Source organism: Microcebus murinus, chromosome 4, assembly GCF_040939455.1.
Source record: "Microcebus murinus isolate Inina chromosome 4, M.murinus_Inina_mat1.0, whole genome shotgun sequence".
NCBI classification, from domain to species: domain Eukaryota; kingdom Metazoa; phylum Chordata; class Mammalia; order Primates; family Cheirogaleidae; genus Microcebus; species Microcebus murinus.
This window is the reverse complement of record NC_134107.1, coordinates 72,611,614-72,631,356: the sequence shown is the minus strand read 5'-3', so window position 1 is coordinate 72,631,356 and position 19,743 is coordinate 72,611,614.

The following is a 19,743-nucleotide window of genomic DNA, read 5'->3' as shown; positions in this document are numbered from 1 at the left end:
TTTTAAATTGAAAATACTTACTATATTTATATGCACTATTACTGGAATATATAAAATAAATTAAGATTCCTCATGATTATAAATTAAATTCATTGGACTTACAAAAATCAATTTTAAATACTTAGAAAGATTTATTAGACCCCTGAAGTTCCTAGCAAGTTAATAGGATACATTAAATTTATAAATGCTGTTTAAAATGGTCAATAGTATTTAATTAAGCACATAAAATAAGACAAAAATTATAATGATCCCATAAGTTATTGTTAACATTTATTAGATTTATAAATAGAATAAGATATATATGCTAAACATAGAGAAGCCAAAGAAGAATGAAATCTTTAAAAACAAAATTCTATCTTTAATAAATCAAATATTGATTATAAAAGTCAAAGCAAAACTCTGAATAGTTTTCTGTATAAACCCACCCTCAAGAATTTGTAAAATGTCACAGTGCAGACAATCCAAGAGTTTAACAAAGTTAAATGCTAATTCCATCATTAACACTTTTTCTTCTAGACTATGTGACACCACTTTCCTCTGAAACAGACTGATGTTCCTTCTTAGTCTTCTTTGCCAGCTCCTTCTCCTTTACTAGACCTTTAATTGTTGGAGTGTCCCCAGCTCTCCCTTTGGCACAGCTCTTTTTGTTCTGTAGTATCTCTTGAGGTAATTTCAAACTCTAAATATCATCTGTGCCCTGACAGAAACTGGCTAGCAGTTCACCAAACACATTTCCCTGTTGTCCTGTGCACACAGCTAGACCACATGTCTCAGTTTCCCTTGAAGGTAGGTGTGCCCACGTTATTCCGTAAGAGTTACTAAAATATGAGAGGAAGTCATATATGCTACATCTAAGCTTGGCCTCCAAAAACTCCTAAACAATGTTCCCCTCTCTCTATTTACCCCAATCATTTGGCTAAATACAGAGGATCTAGCAGAAGAGTCAGAGGCCCTGGGGGATGGTACATCCACAGATAGAAAATGCTTAGATTCTTGAACCCTTGCTAGAAGCAATCAATAACGCCCAAATGGATTTTTATGGAAGTAAAAAATAAACTACTTGTTAACCCAATGGATTGATTTGTTACATCAGTTGGTGTCACTGAGTACTTCTGATCTTCACGGAAGCCTGCATTTTTTTTTTTTCGTGTTTATTGTCCACCCAGACTTCTCCCTTGAGATTCAGAATTAAATGTATAATTGCTTAATTGAAGTCTCCACCTGCAAGTTTATTACATGGCTCAAACTTCACACAGTCAAAGAGAAGTTGGTCAACTATCCACTGTCAAAAAAACTTACTCTCCACCTCCCCAGTACCAACCTCACTTCTTGCCTAACTTCCCTGCTTGTCCTATCGGGATAAATGACACCACTTTCCTCTGAGATTCAGGCTAACATCCAGCCATTCTTGACTTTCTCCTTTACTCATACCCAGCTATCACTACTGTAATCCTACAAAAACAAACAAACAAAAAGTCATATTATCTTTTGCTTGAAAACTGTTGCCTTCAGTCTTTTTTCCCTCTAAAGTTTAAACCCTTCATCAAGTTGTACAAATCTTTCCAAAATCTCATACAAATCTATTCTTGTGATGGGCATCCACCTTGAAAATCTCTTGCCTCTGGGCACGGTTAATTGGATGAAGAATAAATATCTGATTCAGCTGAAGAGAGTCTTTTTGCTGAAGTGCTAAATTGAAGTTTAAAGTGGTTGGAAGTGTTATGTATGTGACTAGTCAGCTTCTGCCTACCACATGGGATAACAAACAAAGCAGGATTAACTAGAAAGTAGAATAAAGTACATGTCCAGAGAGGAGCAGAGACAGTATTAGAAATGCAGTACTCCCTTAATTCACGACCTCCAAGATCTCAGTTTCAGTTTCTTGAGACCAGTTGTCCTTCCTATCTTTGGTTCAGTGAAAGTTTCTTATAATAACCCCTGCCACCCTTAATCCTTTTTGCATAAACTAACTGGAGTGGGTTTCTTTTACTTGCAGGGCAGGGTCCTGAATGATTAAGCTCTCACTCATGCAGCACTACTGACTCAGACCCTGCCCCCGTCACATATCATAAAAACTGGAAATATTGAACTTTGAATGGTTTCTGAAACATTCCTGGCTATTTTGTGGCATTAGGCTGTCTCATTTTTCTGTAATGTTCATTGCTACTTAAGTTTGTGTAAATATTCTAGTCACGTACTAAGGCTCATCTCAAGTATCACCTCTGCATTGGACTTCTTCTGGACTTCTGCAGGAAGATGTTTTTATTCCATCTTCTGTGCTGCCATAGTACTCCATCTACACATCTGTAACAGTGTGAAGGAATGACATCATTATTGAGAGCTTTTCTTCCTCATTAGACTGACTCAAGGTCAGGAATAATGCCTAATTAGTTCTGAATGCCTTAAGTATTTTACACTGTCTGAGATAGAGTGTATGTATGTATGTTTGTCAAATGAAAGAAGAATTGTGTTAGCTCTACAATCATTGCTTTAGCAGATAATGTCTATTTTAATTGTTTAATTTTTAAAATGGATTTTTTTACTGTGCTGGCTTGTTTGTTTAGGTTATTCCTCAGGACATTTCTTTGCATATTTTATTTCCTATCAGAAATAAAAGTCAAGAGAGAAGGAATTGTGACAATGAGTTTTTCAAACTTGTTATTTCTCTTTCCTTGCATTCCCCCAAGTTTTTATTTTGTTCTTACAATAAAGCCTGTTTATATTGTCAAGAAAATAAGGTCAAATCTCCTATGCTAATTTGCTTCAAAAATTTTGTGAAATGGATTTAAAGTTGGACATTCTCTGCAACTTAAAGTCTTTGTTAAGGTTGCTCTTTCTTCCCATTGGTAGTATGTTGGGTTTGAAGATAAATAGTTGGAGACAATAGAAATTTCTTTCTGTGGTATTTATTGTTGCCTTCATTTTTCAACATCTTTTAATAGACTCTTTGGAAATCATGATAATAATAACTAGTATTAATTGAATATCTGTGAACACAGAGTCAGGCACTAAGCCAAGTATTTTGTGTACATTATCTTATTTGCTTCTTATATCAGCAGCCCTATGACTTGATGTTATTTTATTTTTTCTTTTGCTTTTTTGAGACAGAGTCTCACTCTGATGCCCAGGCTAGAGTACCATGCCATCAGCCTAGCTCACAGCAACCCCAAACTCCTGGGCTCAAGTGATCCTCTTGCTTCAGCCTCCCAAGTAGCTGGGACCACAGGCACGTGCCACCATGTCAGGCTAATTTTTTATATATATACCTTAGCTGTCCAGCTAATTTCTTTCTATTTTTAGTAGAGACAGGGTCTCGCTGTTCCCCGGGCTGGTCTCGAACTCCTGAGCTCAAGTGATCTTCCCACCTCAGCCTCCCAGAGTGCTAGAATTACAGGCATGAGCCACCACTCCTGGCCAGATGGTATTTTTTTTAATATGAAAAACTTTTTATATCTATTCAAGTAAAGCAGTCGTCTCCATAAACCATCACCCAGACTCAATAATTAGTTTGTAACTTTACCCTAATTTTAGAGGTAATGAACTTGCAGTTTAGATGAAAGAGTGGAGCTAGAGTTCAAAAGCTACTCTGTCCTTTATTCGTTCACCTGTGAATATTTCTTGAGCGTCTCCTGTGCATCAGGAGCTATGACAGGTGCAGCAGGTACAATAGTAAACAAAGTAGACCTGCTGCCTTTCCTCGCCAGGACTACAGTCCACTGGGGAGATAGTCACACAAGAAATAATCATGCAAATAAATATATGATTACATGTTAAAAGAAATTCTATGAAGAAAAAAGGATGCAGTGGGAGATTAGCCTGGGGATAGGGAGGGGTAAGAGGAGGAAGATTACCCCTAGGAAATAAATATTGCTTTATCTGAGGGCCAGACTGAAAATGAGAAAAACAGCATTTGAAGTTGCTAAGTACACAATAGTTTTGATGCAGTAAAGAGCTTGGTGTGTTGGAGGAACTGAAATTCTGAGGGAGTGCCAGAATGCAAGATAGATGGAGACTACTCATTTCCTCTTTGCTGGTTTTTCCTTTATATAGACCTTCTTTCCTGCCTGCAGTTTTGCCTTCTCCCCTACTGACTGTGAACTTCCCCACACTCAGAAAAAGCTGCTCATATCAGTTTGGTATTTTGGATTATATCCCAAGTCCAGAAGGTATTATGGAAGGGTTTCTTCCCAAAGATATCGCTGTTGCAAGTTATTTAGATGTTAAGGGATTCTTTTGTTGCTGGAGTGGGAGTTTATTAAGTAACAATTTTGAGGGCTTAGAAAAGGTTATTTGTGAGCTATTACACATTTTTATGATTTATTTTAAGATATTCAATGACCTCCCTCACTAGAATACTTTGTTATTTTCTTTAGAAAATGTCTATTTTATGATTGTATCCATTTCCAATATGAATTATATCTTGGTTAAAGAATCCAAAAGTTCCTGTCTACTCTTCTACCAAAAGCTGAACTAAACTGAGCCACTAACCAATAACATGCAAATATGTTCCTTGTGCCCTGTCAGATTACTAGCTAGGACAGCTTTATTAGAGAAAAAGCTCTGTACCTTCAGAAGTAGCAGGAAAATCATACTGTTCAGTAAGACTGGCCTATCTGCCTGTGACTCTAACACGATCCTAATAAGAAGTGATACTGGTGTCAGCTTTCTTTGCCCAACTCTTTTTTTTTTGAGACAGAGTCTTATTTTGTTGCCTAGGCTGGAGTGAGTACCGTGGCGTCAGCCTAGCTCACAGCAACCTCAAACTCCTGGGCTCCAGCGATCCTACTTCCTCAGCCTCCCAAGTAGCTGGGACTACAGGCATGATGCACCACCATGCCTGGCTAATTTTTTTGTATATATGTTTTTAGTTGGTCAATTAATTTCTTTCTATTTTTAGTAGAGACGGGGTCTCCCTCTTGCTCAGGCTGGTTTCAAACTCTTGACCTTGAGCAATCCGCCTGCCTCGGCCTCCCAGAGTGCTAGGATTACAGGCGTGAGCCACGGAGCCCAGCCATCTTTCCCCAACTCTTGATAATTCACTTCCTTGGCCAGGCATAGTGGCTCACGCCTGTAATCCTAGCACTCTGGGAGGCCAAGGCAGGTGGATTGCTCAAGGTCAGGAGTTTGAAACCAGCCTGAGCAAGAGCGAAACCCCCACCTCTATTAAAAATAGAAAAAAATTAATTGGCCAACTAAATATATATAGAAAAAATTAGTCTGGCATGGTGACGCATGCCTGTAGTCCCAGCTACTTGGGAGGCTGACGCAGGAGGATCACCTGAGCCTAGGAGTTTGAGGTTGCGGTGAGCTAGGCTGACGTCAGGGCACTCCCTCTAGCCTGGGCAACAAACAAGACTCTGTCTCAAAAAATAATTAATTCATTCATTCATTTCCTTGTTTCTTGCCCTTCCTGGTAAGAAACTTGCTCTGTTCTGCCCAGTTCTTCCCCTCCATAGCAGGAAAGCCAAAGGAAAGGAGAGAGTTGTGGGGAAAGGGTGAGTTTCAAGGCCTTCTCCAGAAAGACTGAAAACTTAGGCCAACCTGTCAAAATACAGTTAGAGGAGTTAAATTTGGATTAGAAAATTTTTTCTGCAAATGTTTTCATTCCAATTTCTAAAAATTTTGCCCTTTAAAAAATGTGTTTTTTTTTTTTTTTTTTTTTTTTAGTATAAATTTATATAGAAAAGCTCCAGCTTTGTCCTAGTTGAACTCACTGGAAAAGGAAAGTTTCTAGATCTCAGACCTGAATAAATAGGGACACAGCTTATCCCTAAGGGGGCAAGCCAGGAAAGAGGGCCCCATTTGGAGAGCCCAGGAACAAGAAAGTTGACATGAAGTGGGAACCAGGAGTTTCTCTGCAAAATAACCCTTTGCCCTCTATCCATAAACAAGGATTTAGTCTTTTCAGATGTTCTAAGGATTTCTCAACTACTGCTAATCACGAGTGAACAGACTGGGTCTCTAGATAAAGACAAAGTGAGAGTTGCAACACAGTTTCTGATACCAGAATAAAAGGGCTCCCCAGCCAGAGATTGCCAAGATATCCTGTTACGATTTAGCTTCTGCTTAGAGTGCTCAGTCCTATCTCTCTTACATACTCTTTTTTCCTATTTCTGGGGAAAGTCCAGAAATAGTGCATTAGTGGAGTATGTTATTGACAGAAAGGCCCCCTTGTGGTCCAATGTAAACTGTCTCATTCAATTAAAATTCTGTGCAAAAAAAATTAATTTAGATTTATAAGCAAATGGCATTGGTGTTTGTGCTAGGTCATATTTCAACAGGTAGCATACTTCTAATTCTGTGTTTCTATCTGGATATTTGACACTTATCCTCATTATTATATATTATTTGACTGGATTTTGTGGTTGAATAGAAAGAACATTGGACTAGGAATCAAGAGCTGTGGTTTCATGTGCTTAAAAAAAGTAATAATATAACAACAACTGTAGAGATCGTTCAGTGTCTCTACCAGTGTCACCGCACAACGAAGAATGCTCCGATCACAGTCTCAGACTGAAGAAAGAGGAGAGGCTCTTTTCATATCAAAGATCTCTCAGACCTCTCCAAATCTCCGTATTTATTATAGGGAAAAGTGTATGTGTTTACAGTAAAGAACATATAGATAAAATCTTTGGTGTCATATAGTAAGCACATTGTTATAAACAAGTCTATTTAGTGATATATATTAAACTTATAATTATTTTGTTATTTCCTTGTTTTTCCTTAAGGTCATAAAGAAAAAGGCAGGGACCCAACACCAGTCATGCTTCTATACATTCCAAAGCCTGCTGTGTGCAGCCGGCTGATAACAATCATATCCCAAGTCCTATTTGCAGGACTGTCAGATTTCCACCTTTCTCACAGTCCCTTCACTCAGGCCTTTGTGCCTTTTCTAATATCCTCTACGATAACTAACAGTTATTGTTTATTTGCTCTGTGTTGGAACTGGGCTTGATGTTTTTTTACATGGAAGGTTGAGATGTTAAGTGAGCAACAAACTATGAAGGTAGATCTATATGATAAACATTTAGTTGGTAACAGAATAAAATATAAAATGAAGTTACCTATGATAATGTGGGGTCATTGGTGCTTTGTGCTTAGGCATTGGGGGCTTTGGTATCTCAGATGAATGTTGCTCTCTCTACACGTCAAGCCATGTAACTCAATAGAACAGAAATCTTCCATTAGTATTAGTGTTAGTATTATTTTGTCAAGCCTGGGAAGCTGTATGTCTTACCTCCAGTTAGAAAAATACCCATAATCTTGACATTGCAAAACCAGAGAGTTAACACAGCTGAGTTATGCCCTTCATTTGGGAGCTTCTAGGGAAGCTGGGTGCTATATAATGGGGTGAAATTGGACATAAGGAAGAGAGAAAGCACAACTTTATTAGGGATGTGAATCCAAGATTTTTAAAAAAGAAGAGTAGTTTCTTTTTAACCTTCATTCAACTGAAGAGACTTGGGATCATAGATGTTTCTTTTTGCTTCCATTTTCATTATTGACTTTACACATTAATGGAGTATGTTATTGACAGAAAGGCCCCCTTGTGGTCCAATGTAAACTGTTTCATTCAATTAAAATTCTGCACAAAGAAAATTAATTTAGATTTAAGAACAAATGTCATAGGTGTTTGTGCTAAGCCGTATTTCAACAGGTAGCATACCTCCAATTAATTTGTTTATTTTTGAATAACTTACTTTGTATTTTTGCTTTCTGGCTATTGGATTCTTTTTTTTTTTTTATAAGCCCAAGTTCACTTAATTTATTTCTTATAGACTTTAGTAATATATAATAAAAAATTTTTGGTCCTGGGAACAATTTCTTTTAGATTCTTGACAGCAAAAATCAGATAAGACTGTCTCAGCCCAATACACGGAGGAGTTCTACAACTTAGACAAATTAAATAATTACTTGCTTTTAAAGAAAATAACAAAAGTTATCCACTTTTAAAATACCATTAACATGAGTATGGATAACAGATTATCAGTGACAAATGATGGGGTTTTGGCAAAGCCAGGCATTGCACAACTTTCCTTGGGACATGGTGGTTATTAATGTGGATTGTACTGGAGTTATTAAACTTGGGGTACTGGCATGGCATACATATTTAATTCCATTTTAGTAATTCCTTAACTAAAAGTATCTATGTGGGTGCTTTTTTATTTTGGCTTGGTTGAATTCCTCTTTTTTGCCTGGCCCAACTTTTGCTAATCTTCTATATATGTCTTTGTGTTCTGTTCTTTTACCATACCCATCTGTGTCCAAATGTTTCTTTGTACTGAAAATTTTATATATGTATACACACACACATATATATGTATGTATGTGAATACACACAGACACACATATACACATATATTGTCCTCCCTCAGCATCTGTGGGGAATTGGTTCTAGGATCTCAATGGATATTAAAATCCAAGGATACTCAAGTCTTTTTATATAAAATGATGTACTCATATCGCTTTTCTGCCTTTTAACTAAGATCAAGTGTAATATCTGTTCCTATCAATTTAAAATGGCAGAGTAGGCTGGGCGTGGTGGCTCACGCCTATAATCCTAGCACTCTGGAAGGCCAACGTGAGAGGAGCGTGAGAACAGCCTGAGCAAGAATAAAATCCTGTCTCTACAAGTCAGATCAAGTGACAAAAAGAAAGAAAGAAAAAAAAAAGTTAAAAAAAATTTATAAAAAAATAAAAAAAATAAGATCCTGTCTTTACAAAAAATAGAAAAATTAGCTTTTCCCTAATAATTAGTGATGTTGAGCATTTTCTTCATATGTTTCTTAGCCATTTGTCTTTCTTTCTTTGAGAAGCTTCAGTTCATGTCTTTTGCCCACTTTATAATGGGATTATTTGGGTTTTTTTCTTACTAGCTTGCTTGAGTTCTTTGTAGATATTCTGGTTATTAGCCCTTTGTTTGATATGTACCTTGTGAATATTTGCTCCCATTCTGTAGGTTGTCTATTTGCTCTGTTGATTATTTTCTTAGCTGTGCAGAAACAGTTTCATCCCTGTAATATTTTGAAATAATAAATAAATAAATAAAAAATAATGGCAGAGTATTTGCACATAGCCTGCGTACATATTCCCATATACTTTAAATCATTTCTAGATTACATACAATACCTTATACAGTGTAAATGCTATGTAAATAGTTGTTATATTTTTTATTTGTATTATTGTTATTTTCTATTGTTTGTTATTTCTAAATATTTTTCATCCATGATTGGTTGAATCTGTAGATGCAGAACCCACAGAGATTAAGGGTGACTGCATGTATACACACTCGCATCCATAGTTTTCAAAGTTTGCAGTAAATACCAAAGAAGTGTATGTGCATATGTGTATGTGTGTGTGTGACTTAACTCTATTCCTGAGAAGGTTTTATTTACCTCAAATAGATGCTAATTTTTAAACATTAGCATTTAAACATTTTAAACATCAACATCCCAAAATGGGCTAGGCACTGTGGCTCACAGCTGTAATCATAGCACTCTGCAAGGCCAAGGAGGGAGGATCGCTTGAGGTCAGGAGTTTGAGACCAGCCTGAGCAAGAGTGAGACCCCTGTCTCTACAAAAAAACAAAAAAACAACAGAATAATTAGCCGTGCGTAGTGGTGCACGTTTGTAGTCCCAGCTACTCAGGAGGCTGTGGCAAGAGAATCACTTGAGCCTCGAAGTTTGAGGTTACTGTGAACTATGATATCACCACTGCACTCTAGCTGGGGCAATAAAGCAAGATTGTGTCACCAAAAAAAAAAAAAAAAACAAAACAAAAAAGAAAGAAATGGCTCCTTTCTATCTGTATACATGTGCTTTGTGCTTCTTCTGTGTGTGTGTGTGTGTATGTGTGTGTTGCCTGCACCATTTAAAATTCAACTTTCTTCACAGAAAGATTATAGTATTCATGGAGGTCTCAAATGAAAAGGTTTTTCCCATTGGCCAGAAATGAGGATGCTCCAGCAAATCCCATATAACACCACTTAATATATTCCTTGAATTGAAATAGTTTAGAATTATTAGTATACTTCTAACACCATGTAATTCCCCATAATATGTTAGAGGAGCATGATAATTTAACACATCCTCTCTATATTCTTATTTATTTTTCATTCTTTTGTACTCTGTACATATTTTGTATGCCAGTTCAAGATTGTTTTGGTAGGGGGAAGACTAGATCTAGAAATTTGTCACTTTTTCTATGCTCCAGAGAACTTTTTATGTGCCTATTGTGAGTTCAATGTATCTCCCCCCAACAATTTATACGTTGAAGTCCTAACACCCAGTACCTTACAATGTGAACTTATTTGGAGATAGAGTCTTTACAGAAATAATAAAGTTCAAGTGAGTTCATTAGTACAGGTCTTGATCTAATATGACTGATATCCTTATAAAAAGAGAAAATTTGGAGACCTCTAGAATGTGGATGTGAGGATGATGTAAGAGACATAAAGAGGGCTGGTCGCAGTGGCTCATGCCTGTAATCCTAGCACTCTGGGAGGCCGAGGCGGGCGGATTGCTTGAGGTCAGGAGTTTGAAACCAGCCTGAGCAAGAGCGAGACCCTGTCTCTACTATAAATAGGAAGAAATTAATTGGCCAACTAATATATAGAGAAAAAATTAGCCGGGCATGGTGGTGCATGCCTGTAGTCCCAGCTACTCGGGAGGCTGAGGCAGCAGGATTGCTTGAGCCCAGGAGTTTGAGGTTGCTATGAGTTAGGCTGATGCCACAGCACTCACTCTAGCTTGGGCAACAAACTAAGACTCTGTCTCAAAAAAAAAAAAAAAATAGAGAGACATAAAGAGAAGATGGTCATTTACAAGCCAAGGAATGAGGCTGGAACAGATTCTCTTCACAGCCCTCAGAAGACACAAATTCTGCTGACACCTTTGTTCCCCATTTCTATCATCTAGAACTATGAGACAACACATTTCTGTTATTTTAAGCCACCCAGTTTGTGGTGCTTTGCTCTAGCAGTCCTAGGAAATTATACAGTGCCTCTGTTAAAACATTTCATCTTGTTTGCTCCAGATTTTTTTTCTTTGGCATACCTGTTCCAGACTAACCTACATATTCATCAAGAGAAATGACCTTACCTGTCATATATTTCACTCCATGGTAGTTTTGTAAGGGATACAAAATGTAAGATATGATACCTGCCTTAAGATCCAATGTTTATTCATCAAATATTTATTGAGTGTCTAATTTAATTATTTAACAGGTATTCATCAGGGTACCGGCAATACAAAGGTGAACACAAGAGATGGTGATCTCCTTTCTCGTGGAGCACACGTCTGGAAGATGGTAGTGGGGAAGGGGGTATTAAAAACATGCACAAAGAGAAAATATTTGCACATTATGATAAATGGTTTGAAGGAAAATAAGGCAATGCACACTTTTACCACAGAAATTTCAATGCATACAAATATGTGATAATTGCCAAGTGGGAGAGAAACAGCTGTGTAAAGAAGAGGAAGCAACCATCACTCCTGGCCAGGAGGTGGTCTTGTAAGGCCTCCAAGGGGGGCACTTGAGCTCAGCCCACAAGCAGCAGTAGATTTTGATAGAGGATACAAAGAGTGAACACTTTCTTGTAACGAAGAGAATGGGGAAAGACCTCTGGGTCACTAGGAGTTTGTTTGCCTGGAGTATAGAGAAATACAATAGGTAGAATAATAATGGCAATGATAGTTTGGTTTTTTTTTAATACTTACAAAGTAGTGCCAGGTACTGTAGCCATCCCAATTTATCAATGAAGATGTTGAGTTTTGGTCAACTATTGCTTTGAACTCATGTATTGCACCATACCATGTGGCACCCAGACTTATTCCTAGGAGTAACTGTAATTTGGAATAAGGTCTCTGACTCCACAGGCTCTGTTTTTTTCCCATATCAGAGAATTATTTATAAAAATGCAAAGTCAGAGAAATAGGTCGCAGGAAGGTTTTAGAATACATTTCTAGTCAAAGACTATAAAGTTTACTTTTATAGTAAACAAAGGGGGAAACTGAGCTTCTGCATAGTAACATGATATACATGGTAAAACACTGAAATAGGAAAAATATTGAGGAAGTAGGATCTCTCAGACTTATTAAGGGAAGATCTAGATGAGAAATACAGATGCATTATTAGCATGGCTTAGTGTGCATAAGAAGCGTCTCAGTTGCCTGATAAAAATTCCTATTTCCTTGTAATGAGAGCATTCAAAAACTTCTCTTCAAGGTGATGGGTATGCTAATTAGCCTGATTTGATCATTATACAATGTATACATGTATCAAGGCACCGTGTTGTACCCCACAAATATGTACAATTATGTGTCAGTCATAAGTTTTAAAAATTTCTATTTCCAGGCACTATGCCAGGGAATTACTGATGTGAGGAGGCTTTAGACAATATTGTGTTCTTGCCTAGCCAAGGGATTAGGGAGGCCATGTGAACCAACTTCCTTCTTTACAGCAAGCTTTTAGCCTTCGGGGACCAGGTTTCATTCATCATTTTATTTTTTTTCCCCATTTCTCCCTAGGACCCAGGCCCTTGTTCATAATGAGCATGTGGACGACTTGAACTGTTAGAGTAAAAGATGCTTGTCAAAGAAGAGTCATTAGGGTTGTGTGAATTAAAAAAAGAAAACAAATTGAAGAATATAGACTTTGTTTGTCCGAGAGAGAGAACACACAGGATACAAAGACAGTGACATGTATCAAGAAAAGAAGATTAAAATGAAATCATTAGCCAATTATATTTTCGTGAGCTGCTACTTAGGGTGCATGAATTTCTAGCACATCTTACATCTTTTGGGTACTTCTCCTCTGGAGACTCTGAAAGCACTTTGAAGACAGTGTCACCATTATGAGACAATGTTAAGCAATACTTAATTGGATTCCTCCACCCTAGAACCTTTGGGCACCATTCTTTCTGCTGAATGCCACAGGGAGGAATCAGAAAATTGCTTTCTCCTTTGAAATAGCAGGAAGACATAGGGAAGCCCAATGTGGTTTTCTAGGACCTAGGGGTGTGAATGCCCATCTTCTCAAAAACATGCTGTACCTGCTGACAGATATGAGCAGGATGGCATCTATCAAAATAAATGACAGGGTTGTACAGTGCTAATGTCCTTATTTAATAAGCACACATTTATTGGCCTGAATATAGATGGCAATGCAACAAATATCTGCTGAAAGAAGAATAGCAATAACTAACTTAGAGAACATGTGCTCTCAAGTAGTTAATTTGTTTTCCATACCACCAGACCTACATGTAGAGTGATTGTCCATCTTACTTCCATTCTACTTCAGGTACACAGGTTCTCAGTTGTACCCTAGAAATTTCATGACCAATAATTGTACCCTTCCATACTTTCAATGACAAGCATCTCACTTACCACTCACCATCTGACCTTTCCAGTTCATTGCCTCTAGTGCCTTGGCTGCAAACATTCTTTGACCCCTCTGTACTTACGCTTTTTCTGATTCCCTAAAATTCTCAGTCCCCTTCTTATTTAATTAATATTCCATAGTTTCTCACTCTCTCAAAACACCCTCAACAGTCTTGCTCTTCTCTTTCTTCTTTGTGTTAGTCTTATAAAATCCAGGTCCTATTTAAATTCAATTTTCCACTTACTCTGTGCCTGAACCTATGCAGCTCATGTAGCTAGAGGAAAACAGGGATACTGTCTGGTCTCACCTTAAAAATTTTTTTTTAATTAATATAATTAATACCAATACTCCAGGGGGTAGTATAAATTCTTGACCCTTAATAGGAAGTGTTCCTTGGTACTCCCTGGAATTTTTATTTTATACATTTTTTATGTCTATGTCTTTTTCTGAATCTCTACCACCTTCCTTACTATGACCACCAATGCCCTACATGATCTAGTCCCCTCTTCTTTTCAGACATAATTTCTTTGCCTCTTTCCAGGCCTCACTTTTAAGTCACACTGTCCTCCTCACTGTGCTTCTCAGCCCAAGAACACCCCTGCCACAGGGCTTTTCCCTTGCCTGTTCCCCCTACATGGTACACTCTTCCCCAGATACCCACATGTCTCCCTCCATCACCTCATTTGGATCTGTCCTTGAATACCAATTTCTTTGGGAGGCTTTCCCTGTATTTAAAATTACACCTTCCTTCCCTAGTATTCTCTAGCCCCATCCCTGCACAGTTTTTCTTCATACTTACAGCCATCCAACTTATTGTATATATTACTCAGTCATTTATTGACTGTTTTCCCCTCTAGAATGTAAGTACAATGAGGGTGCAGATTTCGTTCGCTGTTTTATTTCTAGCACCGTAAAGAGTATCTGATGCATAGAAGGCACTAAATAAGTAACACTTGAATACTTAATGGCAAACAATTCTGGGTTCTGTCCTTGAAATCTACACACCAAAAATAGAAAATAGGAGAAACTAAAAATATTAGGTATACCCCTGTGTTATTAACCAGAAACAGTAGCCTATACCTTTTTTATACAAGGACCAAGTTAATCAATAATGAAGAAATGTCACTGACAATCATACTCATGGAATAAATTTTAATAAAATATATTCTGATTTTAGATGCTTTTTATTATATTTGAGAGAATGAATTGAGTTTTTGCTTTTTAAGTAAGGCAGACTCCTAATCACTTTTTAAGATTAAGTTTAAAAGGTTTTATTTTCTCCAAAGACTTCTTCACTTTCCAGCCAGTCAGCCACTCCTGCATCAGCATATTTTATATCTTAATCACAGCTCTTATCACATTGTTTTATAGTTCCCCATAATGGGCTTATTTCTCCAGCTAGGCTGTGAGGTTCCTGAAGAAAGAGATTGTGGATATTTTTGTGTCCCCATGGCTAGAACAATTTCTGTCACCTAGTAGGTTCTCATAAATTTTTGTTGAATAGATTATGTAAATTAGGCTCAGATGGCATAAGGTTGGCAATAATTCACTGTTATTGCCAAAATAAAATTAATATAAAACACCACCTTGCTTGTAGGCATCGTAAGGCAGAAAGAAGCCATGAAACACTATCTTAAAAAATTATAATATGTCCTCCAAATTTTGGATTTAATTATCCTACAGAAATGTTAATAAACAAAAGTGCATAGGTATTCTATTTTTATTCTTTTTATATTTTGTATTACCCTGACTTAACCACCAGAGAGCACTAGAAGACTGTGGTTCATGCCACTCTTTAAACAAGGACACAAAGACCTGACATTGAAACATGGAGCAAACCTTTGTCCTTCTAGAAACTCTTCTGAATATTAAGCTTAGTACTTTTGGTATTTTATCTTACAGTGAATTTTGACATTGCCTGGTGTAAGACAAAGAGCACTGGACTGAGAATCAGGAATCCTGGGTTTTAGCTCTAATTCTACCATTTTTTTATTTCTTTAACGGTTTCTTTCTGTACTCTGAAGGGTTTCCTCATGTGAAAATAAGGGTTGCAAAAAAAATGATCCCCCAAAACCTTCTAGCTCTAACATCTGATGATTCTGTTTTCTCTTCTTGCTAATCCTTTGGAAGGTAGGCAGGGGCATTCACCACCAGAGGTGACTGGGAAAGTCAGTTCAAACGAGAATTCTGAATACCTATTGAGCACTCTGTTTTATTCTAAACACAAGTTCTGCTAGATTTTGACCTACCATGAAGACAGGAAACCTTTATTGTCATTCTCATTTCCACAGTCTCGTATATTGGTTATACATATGTGAAATACATTTTCCATTTAGAAAATGTTCCATTTTTATGATAAAAACATTACAGAAAATTTGTTTAAGGTGTCATGTAAATATACTTTTAGTGACTGTCATTTTGGGGGTTTCACTCTCAAAGGGATATGAATTATTTCTCTTAGGTATTTCTGAATACCTAATCTGAATATTCTCACTTTTTTTTTTTTAACCAGTTCTCTGCACTGCCCACCCATCCACCTACCTCAAATACACACAGCTTAATCTTTTATTCATGCTACTCCACACAGGCCTGCAATCATAACCCACTTGTTGTAGACTCAGACACTGTTGTTGTATGAATGCCTCATTTATCTCTTTCTGTGCATATTTATGTTTCAGTTAGCTGTTTTCACTGCATATAATTCATTCCATGGTGTGGGTTCTCCCGTTCTCAGCCATTTCCTTTGTAATCCTTTTACTCAGGATTAAGCCACAGAGTAAATATTTTTTAGAATAACCTGAATGAGATGGATGCCCTAACACTTAGACCCACTATCCTAGTACTCAAATTATATAGACCAAGTTGACAAGTGTTTTTATAGAATTTATTAATTCCTGAAACATATATTAAATGTTTACTTGGTGCCCAGTACTGCTGATATTCTAAGATTTAGACAACGAACACAGTGTGGTACAGAGACAGCACGATCAGCAAAGTGATGGCTGCTACAGTGGAGTTATATGCCGTACATAGTGGGAAGCTAGAGGAAGACCAATTAGGCTTCGCAGAGCTTGTTACAGACTTACCCTTGAGCTGTCTTTCAGAAAAAGTCAAGAGGGTTTGCAGAGGAGGGTGAGAGACTATTCCAGGCAGAGGGGGCAGCAGAGGCAAAGAAAAAGAATTACAAAACTACATATTACACTGGAGATGTGAACACGGTCTATGTGCTGACTGCTTATAAGGGAGAGATGATTTGCTGGGAGAAGAGACTGAATTCCTATTAATCTATTGATTTCTCTGTGAAATTTACAAAATGTTCTGTCTCTTCCTTCCTCTTCTATGTATTTTCTTTCTATTTGAGTCACTTTAGGTGTTTCTTAAGGAACTATTATTTATCATCTGTGTGAATTTACATAAACTGTATATTCTGTATAGTCTGTGACACATTGTTGCTCTTTACTTGTATGTTGGTTGTTTAACACATACATGTGGCCGGGTGCGGTGGCTCATGCCTGTAATCCTAGGACTTTGGGAGGCCAAGGTGGGAGGATAGCTCAAGGTCAGGAGTTCGAGACCAGCCTGAGCAAGAGCAAGACTTCGTCTCTACTAAAAATAGAAAGAAATTAACCAGACAACTAAATACATATATGTAAAAAAATTGCCGGGCATGGTGGCACATGCCTGTAGTCCCAGCTACTCGGGAAGCTGAGGAAGAAGGATTGCTTGAGCCCAGGAGTTTGAGGTTGCTGTGAGCTAGGCTGATGCCATGGCACTCTAGCCTGGGCAACAGAGTGAGACTCTGTCTCAATGAAAAACAAACAAACAAAATAAAACACATCTATGGGCTCTTGCCTCAGCTAGACAGTGAATTCCCCAAAGTCGTGTTTGTGCTTAGCAGCCACATTGAATTGTTATTATATGGAAGGAAGGCAAAAAGAAAGGAATGGAGGGAGGGAAGAAATAAGGTAGGAAGGAAAAAAAATGAAAGGAGAGAAACAATGAGTGCCTGTAGTGGAAGATAGAATTAATGTTTTTCAAGAATATCTTAAGTTCTGTATAAATCTCATTAAGAATGTGTTTGAGCATCTTGAATTGTGTGAAAGTTTTAGAATAATATTTGTCAATATTTGAAAGAAAAATTCTCCTGAGCATGTGAAACAAGAGAAAGCCCCAAGGTAGATATACATATAAACATATATGTGGTTATTGAGTGCATTTTATGAGGTAGAAATTGGGAAAAACTGCCTGATAGAGAGCTCAGCTCCAAAACATTAGGCATGGGACTTAAACTCAGCATGTATAGGTTCTATAAGATAATATCATATTCCCATCTTAGACGCCACAGACCCTACAAAGGCAATAGTGCCAGGGTCTTTCATTGCACTGCCTTGACATGTTTAAGTCAAACTGCTTTTTTGGTTCAAAGAAAACTCCCTGAAGGAGAAGCTTCTGAGACAGCAACTGTCAGAGATACAGAAACTGCTGAGGGGAGCAGCTAGGGGAGGCTGGAGTCAGCAGACATAGCAAGGTGTTTTGTTCCTTCTACCCAAGCTTCAGTTTCCTTCTCTGTTCAATGCAAATAATAACAAATTTCTTTTCTCTCTGACAGAGGTGGCAGCAGAGCCAAAAATTTGACTAAATAAAGTGGAGTATCTAAAGAGCTCAGCATAGTGCCTGGTGAATAGTAAATGTTCGGTAAACAGTGGCCATAAGTATCATTGACAAGTCTGGAGCAGCGACAAAAAACAAAAGATTGGATTGTAGGTTAAAAAATATGAAGCCTACTTCTAGCTCCATTATGTATGTGGTGTGTGACTTCAATCATATGTGTCCTTTTCCTCATCTATGCAGTTGGGGAATTCTGCGCTACTGTACTACTTGGCAGTCATATGATATGATACATGTAAAGCACTACACAGTCTGAGGAATCATTTTTATTACAGTCCTGATTTGAAAAAATGCAGAGTTCCAGTCCCTCAAGATTGAGCACTTGTGTCGTGTTCTGCCTGGCAGCCTGGGTCTGATGCTACTTGCAGAATTACAGTGCTCTGGTTACTGAAAACAGCGTCACATGGCACCGTGCAAAGTACAATGCCCATTTTATGGGTTTATGAAGGTGCACATGCCAAAGTTGAGAGTCTAATTGAAAACCTGGCAGTCCTGCATGGTGTCTTACAGTACTTTGTATTTTTGAACAAAGTAGTAATAGGTTAGCAACGTGAGGTTTTGGTTGTCATGGTCATCATAAAATTCCAGGTCACTATGGAGTGTTATTTACGCGCGAGTGTTTATTTATTTCGTCAATTGTTACACCTACTATTCTTAGAAACTGATGTGGTTTAAACTATTGTTCTGTTTGATTTTTGTGTCTGTAATTAAGCAAGATGGACTCGCAATGTTTTCTTCAATTAATGTCAAATCTCACTTTCAAATGTCAGCTTTCTTCTGAATCATCTCCTCACATCATGCTTTAGGGCTTCAATAAAACATGGAGACCACCAAATAATACCCTCTCTTTGTAGCTGAGGAAACTAAACTCCGGAGAGTTTTAGTGATTTAGTCAAATTCTCATAGTGTTAGTGGAAGAATGTTAAGTGTTCCTGTCTATATGTTTTCAACAGTAGATCATGTTATCCTTAAAGGTGGAGTCATGTCTCTTGCTTTGTTTTGTTTTAATTTGGTTTATTTCACAGCATGTGCATATAATATAAAGCTAATTAAAGCAATACATATTATTTATTTATTTACATTATTACATTTGGTTTTATTTTATCCCTGAAAATATACCAAATTATTATAAACTTAGTTTACAAAGTAATTTCCATACTACATTGTATTTTATCCACACCCCTTCGAAGAACACAGGATAGTTATCACTCTATTATTAATTTCATGTCCTAAATGATGACATTGAATTTCAAAGAATTTATGGCTTTGTTCAAATGTCACGTGGCTAGTAAAAGGACACACCAGTATTTGAACACAGATCTTCTGACTCCTATCCACTAAAAGTGAGTGTTATTTCAATCAAAATATTAATTGCTTAGAGAAAGTAAACTTGAAGAAATAGGCAAGTCAGTTTAGCCTATTTCTTTGTTTGGAGGCAGAGGTAATAATTTTTATTCTCTTCAGAGCACTTGTTGCATGGTGAAACTGGATATTTTCTATGTTTCTTGGATTAGAACCCCATTATTTAATCTGCTGCTAATCCTTAGGGCACTAGACACAGACATGTTTAATCATAATTTTGTAAGCCCAGTCCAGAATCAGATATAACATAATTGTTTTTGTATTCCCTGTAGTAATGCCTTTTTTCACTAGCACAGATAATTGAAGAATTCTTCTATATGTGCCTTATACTT